This window comes from Silene latifolia, chromosome Y, assembly GCF_048544455.1.
Source record: "Silene latifolia isolate original U9 population chromosome Y, ASM4854445v1, whole genome shotgun sequence".
Taxonomy (NCBI): domain Eukaryota; kingdom Viridiplantae; phylum Streptophyta; class Magnoliopsida; order Caryophyllales; family Caryophyllaceae; genus Silene; species Silene latifolia.
This window is the reverse complement of record NC_133538.1, coordinates 354,959,970-354,966,367: the sequence shown is the minus strand read 5'-3', so window position 1 is coordinate 354,966,367 and position 6,398 is coordinate 354,959,970.

Here is a 6,398-nt window from a genome sequence, read left to right as displayed (position 1 = left end):
CGTGAATTTTTTTTTGAATTTTTAAAATTTTTCAATTTTTTGAATTTTTGTATATATATAGGAAATAAAATAACAAATGCAAAATGAAGTGCAATAAACGTGAAACAGAAATGCAAAAGAACATGTGAATGCAATGCGCAAAACCCTTCCTCAAACCAAATCACACAATGTCCCCATTGTGCAAAATTATATAAGAAAATAAAAGGGAAATGGGATTTTTGCGATAAATAATAACTAAATAAAACATGAAAAGGACTCGGAAACTCACAATACTTTAAGCACAGCAAAAGGAAACCTCCCCAAACCAGCGTGAGCTAGGAGGCTTCAGTAGCCAGCAGTGCTACCATAGGTACCTGAAAAGAAACAAAAGTACCGCGCGTAATTCCGAGAAGCAATTTACGAAACGCAAAATTATGTTCAAAATAAGAAAAATAGAAGAAAACAGAAATGGATCGGAGAATAAAGTGGAGAAAAGACTCCCTCAACTCCGCAAATCGACCAAACACAGCAGGGGAATGGTCGTGAACAGGTACAGCAGCGGGAAGCAGTCGTTCGACCATAGCAGCCAGTCAATCGACCAGAGGTGACAAGAACAGAAGCCCCTGGAATCGCGGCTCAGTCGATCGACCATAGCAGCCAGTTGATCGACTGAGAAAACCTGCTGTAAGTTTCTGATTTCTTCGAATTAACTCAATAAATTGAGCTAATATGGTCTACGAACCTGCAAATACACATAATAACGCGTCTAAAATTGCGCAAAACCCAAATGTAAAGTCTAAAGTCCTTAAATCCTAAGCAAACTTATTAAAGCGAAGTCTCGCGCAAACTTAAACAATAAAAAGTCTAACCAAAGCAATAAAATGTCTTTTAGAAAAGTCTCAATCTCCTCAGCAAACTAATAGTTGATCAAGAATGGCCACGGAATGGCCCACTTGCTCGGCTTCTGGCTACAAGAAGTAGCCTCTACAGTGCTCATCTCCTCAACAACACTCCTATCAATTCCAATATCCGCAGAACTCAACGGATCAACATCTCTAACATCTTCCCAATCAATGACCTCGTCTGGCTCGTCAAAATCCAAATCGGACTCCGTCACCTTGACAGGCTCCTCATCTGTTCCATAGCTATGACATCCTAGGCCGCCTCTTGGAACGATTGCCTCCTTCACAGCTGGAGCAACATGCGGCTCCAAATTCCCCAAACCATTTCCTGCAATATCTAAAACAGAAGAATCTTCCTCCAATTTGCTCTCAATCAGGGGGGGAGGTGTTATAGCAGATATAGGCATAGGGGCAGGCATATCAGAAAGCACAAAATAAGATTTCTTCTCAGAAATCGTATTACAAGTGACTGGCCACATAGAATCTTTCTTCTTCGCGATCTGGGCAAAAACAATGGACTGTTTCCCTACTTTAAAGGTCAATGTCCCTGAGCCAACATCTATAACTGCACCAGTAGTGTGCAGAAATGGTCTACACAAAATGATAGGAATGTGAGCATCCTCCGGTATATCTAGTACAACGAAGTCAACTGGGAAAAAAACTTTCCTATTTGCAGAGGAATATCCTCTAAGACTCCTATAGGCTGTACCGCAGAACGATCAGCCATCTGTACTGTCATATTAGTAACTGCAAACCTAGTCAATTTCAATTTCTTAGCAAGACTCACAGGCATAACACTAATACTGGCCCCTAGGTCACATAACGCCTTCTCAATTGAGAAGGTACCAATATTACAAGGAACAGAAAAGCTACCAGGGTCAGCTAACTTATGTGGAGCAGTATGAGTCAAATAGGAACATGACTCCTCAGTTAGTGCGACAGATTGCACAGTATCAAGTGACTTCTTTTTAGACAAAAGCTGCTTCATAAATTTCGTGTAAGCAGGCACTTGATTAACTAATTCAAGGAAATGAACTTGCACATTTAAACTAAGAATAACATTTTCAAATTTGTTAAATGATACTTGATTCTTTGTTGGCACCAATCTCTCTGGGTAAGGGGCTGTAAGAAGCAACTTAGCCCTCTCCTCTAAGTCTCTCATACCGGCATCAGTGGATTTCGGTTGAAAATCCACTACTTTGTCCTTGTTGTAGCTCGGACCTTCTTCAGACCGTCTCAGGAATGAACCATTAACCATCAGGGGATCATACTTTGGAATCGGAACTGAGCCATCAGCATTTGGATCGTGCCTCAATAATTTCGGAGTCGTCGTACCCCGAAGTAAGTGGTCCCTCAAGTTATCTGGCATTGGATGACGAAAAGGTTCACGATCAGCAGTATCTTCAGTCGATCGACCATGTAGGTCGATCGATCGACCGCTTCCTCGAGAACAGAAACGCCTTCATATTCGCGAGCTGGTCGATCGACTAGGCGTGTCAGTCGATCGACTGACATACCTGCTGATCGTCTTTTTCTTGCTACTGTTCACTCCGGCCTTTTTCGTGCTCAGTTCCGCCTCATCTTTTTCAGTAAGATCTTCGACCATAGCGGGCCCATCAAGGGTAGACCCACTCCCCAAAGTGATCGCATTTAGAGTCTCTTTTTGATCCGGCAGCGACGGTAAATGCCCCGGAGCTCGAGTTGCACTTTTGCTTACCAGTTGGGCAATTTGACTCTCCAACATTTTTGTAGAAGTCTCTCTAGCTAGAGACTCCTTTTGCACCAAACCCGACAAATTCTGAATCATGTTTTTCAATTCAGAAATATCAGAACCTTGAAATTGCTGTTGCTGAGGCACATAGGGAGGCTTTTGATACTGCTGCTGCTTATGAGGGGGCACATAACTCCGCTGCTGCTGCTGTGGAGGTGGACCCGGATTAAGGACATTCTGGTTAGTCCACCTCAAACTGGGGTGGACATTAGAGATATCGGCATAAGTACCCGTCTACCTATAATGTTGAAAGGCAGCACATGTTTCATTCGAACTAGTACAAAATTCCAAAACATGTCCCTCTCCTCCACATCTTTTGCATGTAAAAGGACCATCTGAAACTGCATTAACTTTATATATCCCTCCTTTTTGGGATCCCCCAAAATCTATCTTGTCGAATCTCGTAGTAAGGACTTCTATTGCAGCTACAGCAGGAGATTCAGCTGATCTTCTCTGATTTCCTCTAGAATTCCCATGCTCAGCTTTATGGGTGGCCAGGTCATCGATGATTTTCCACCCCTTTGTCTCACCGCTATTTTCTTGAAATCTTCCATTAGCTGCATTATCTAGGATAGCTCTCTGATCATCATAAAGACAATTATAGAATTGGTTGCACAGAAACCATTTCTCAAACCCATGGTGCGGAATAGTTCGCACCAGTCTTTTGAAACGGACCCATGCCTCATGAAAATCTTCATCAGGACCCTGTTTAAAGCTTGTGATATAAGATCTAATCGCATTGGTCTTCGATGCAGAGAAATATTTCTTATAAAATGTTAGGGCCAGCGAATTCCAATCAGTAATCCCGTTAGCAGCTCGATCCAGATCTCGGTACCATTCCCTTGCAGCATCACGAAGCGAGAATATGAACATCGTCTCCTTTACCTGGTCCTGGGTCACACCTGCTGGTGGGGGTATGGAACAATAGTAGTCAATGAATGTCTCCATATGTTTAGCCGCATCTTCATTTGCAGCTCCCCCAAATAGGTTTCTCTCAACCAGGTTAATGTAAGACGGTTTCGGTTCAAATTTCCTTTCCGTCCCGGCTGGCAACGCGAAACCCTTATATAGATTTTCGGGTTCTGGCTCGGAGTGACTGGCTATACTTGCTTCTTCAGCCATATCTGGAGATGTAACGGTCTCAGCTGAAGAAGTAGAAATAGGAGATGAAGGTGGATCCTCCTAAAATAGCTCGTTCTCGTAGTAACTGGACAGAGTACTCAGCTCTTCCTCTGTCGGCAATACTCTAGATGATCGTCTCAACTCACGCAAAGTCCTTTCGATCTCAGGATCTAAAGGTCGTAATTCACCACCCTGTGACCTGCGCATAAGAGGAAACTACAAGTAGAATATGAGAAGAGTTTAAGGAACAGATGTCCCTTAAACCAAGAAAAAGACTAAAATAAATACAACTAAAAAATTAAACAATTGCCTCTCCGGCAACGGCGCCAAAATTTGATACCGTCGTAGAGTATCAAAGCTAAATTTATAATCCAAACTACTACTATAGATAGTGGCAGTCAGGGTCGAACCACAGAGAGCGATGCAATTAATAGTTGTCTAATTTCAGCCTAAGGTAAAAGTCTGAGGGGGTTTGATTTAAACAGTTCTATAACTAAAGGCAATCAAATTTAAAATTAAACTAAAACAAATAAATGAGTGATTAAAGAAACTGGATGAAATCAAATATTAAAAGGATGCTAAGATGGTCGGTTCACTGTAGTTTTGACGGGAGTATCCTAAATAAGTCTCAGAAAATCACGTAAGACGGGAAGAATAAGAAGTCCTCTCGGTCCATTCTTAACAGGTAGCATCTCTCGATCTAGCTACGGGTCCCTAATATCACTAGTACTGACTCTCACCCTGAAAAGTGATTTAAAAGCCTATATTAACTTATCTCTCGATCTTATTAATTTAGTCATCTTAATGAAGTAGCCTATTTCCCTCTCCTATCTTTCGATCTATCGGGTCATCAATTCCTAAGCATTCAACTAGTCGCGTGCACTCGATTCGTCAAATATAGCAATTAAACTAATTAAGTCAAAGCAGTTCTCACGTGAGCCGGTCGATCGACCATGCAAGGCAGTCGATCGACCATGACGCGACTCAGGTCAACCTATTCTACGTCGTCTACACTATAGGTCACCTACATCTTAGCACAAAGGGTTTAGCTACTCATACTGGAATTAACAATAATAACGAAACTAGAGATGAAAACAGTAGGATTCATAACTAAATAAAATGAATAAGAAAACCGCGTAAAACAAGGAATTAAGGCTTTAAGGATTCTAACTAATCAATTCTAATCTAATAATGAATAACAACAAACTGAAATCAAGGAACGTAATTTACCGAATGAAAGCCGGAAGAATCTGAAAGCACGAACGAAAGTAAAGCAAATAAAACCGATTGTATTGAATGTTTATGAGATCTAATGCTAAACTTGATATTGAACCCTAATTATTTCCCTAAAATTCCCTCATAATCCTCTGAAAACATCAGGTTACGTTATATAGATAGTCTGACGTAACTTATTCCTAAAACCTAATTACATTGGGCTTCGGAATTCTCGTTCTTTTAATTCACACCAGAATCACGGTTTGGTCGATCGACCACAAGGACCAGTCGATCGACCAAACCTCGCTGAACAGTGTAGCTGCTGATCTATTTTAGGAATCGCGCTCTAGTCGATCGACCATAACGGTCAGTCGATCGACTGCTTCAGCAGGTAGTTGCTTCAAAAGCCTCGTAAATTTGTCTTTCAGGCCTCGATACGCGCACCAAGTTTGCTTCCCGAGTAAATACTTCATGTCAAATAATATGCCAAGTACTCGGGGACGGATTTGGCTCATTTCCCGCTGGATTCTTCACATTTCTGCAATATTACACAAAACACAAAAGTAGACGGAAATAGGGGAAATAGTAGCTTAAACTACACAAATGAGCTCTGAAATGCGTGTAAAAGAGGGTGTAAAACATCATATTTAGGACACTCATCAACGACGGTATCATTCGCTGTTTTCTGTTCTTAATTCACAAGACTTTTCATTAATTTGTCAACTGAGTACTTGCCTTGCCTAACTCGTTGTTGCAATACAGTTGTAGATTTCTATTCAATTCTAAATGGAAGAAATTTCAAAAGTAAAAATGACTATTTATTTGATTTTATTTACCTTTTAGTAAAATTCATTTCTTATCGTGGTAGGTATTTGAGTGATGTTACCGAGACTATGCGAAGTACGAGTTCATATGAATTCTTGTGCCCACATACATTTTTTTTTTTGATAAAGAAAGTAAAATAGGTCAATCGAAATTGACCCATAACATCCTCGCGGATTAGACCGGTAATCGAAAGTAAAAAAAAACTTTCACATTACCCAAAGAAACATAAAAACAAGGGATACAAACAAAGAGACTCTCAAAGAAAGTTAAACGGAACTTGAAATCCCAAAAAAAGAAAAACCGAGTCAATAAGAGTAAAAAACTAAAAATATGCAAGAAAGGAGATAGCGAAATTAAAGGAAACCAAATCTCCATTCTCAAAATATTGAGACTAATATTTTTTTTACAAATCATGCATAGTCAGATCTCCATTGCAAATGCCAAGCTAACAATGGAAATGGAGAAAACATCCCAAAAAAAAAACAAATTCTGTCAACACAATTCTACTATAGTTTTGCTAAAATCATATCATGAGATTAGATCTCATAAAGTATTTTTGTTTAAATTCATGCCTATTTTAAACC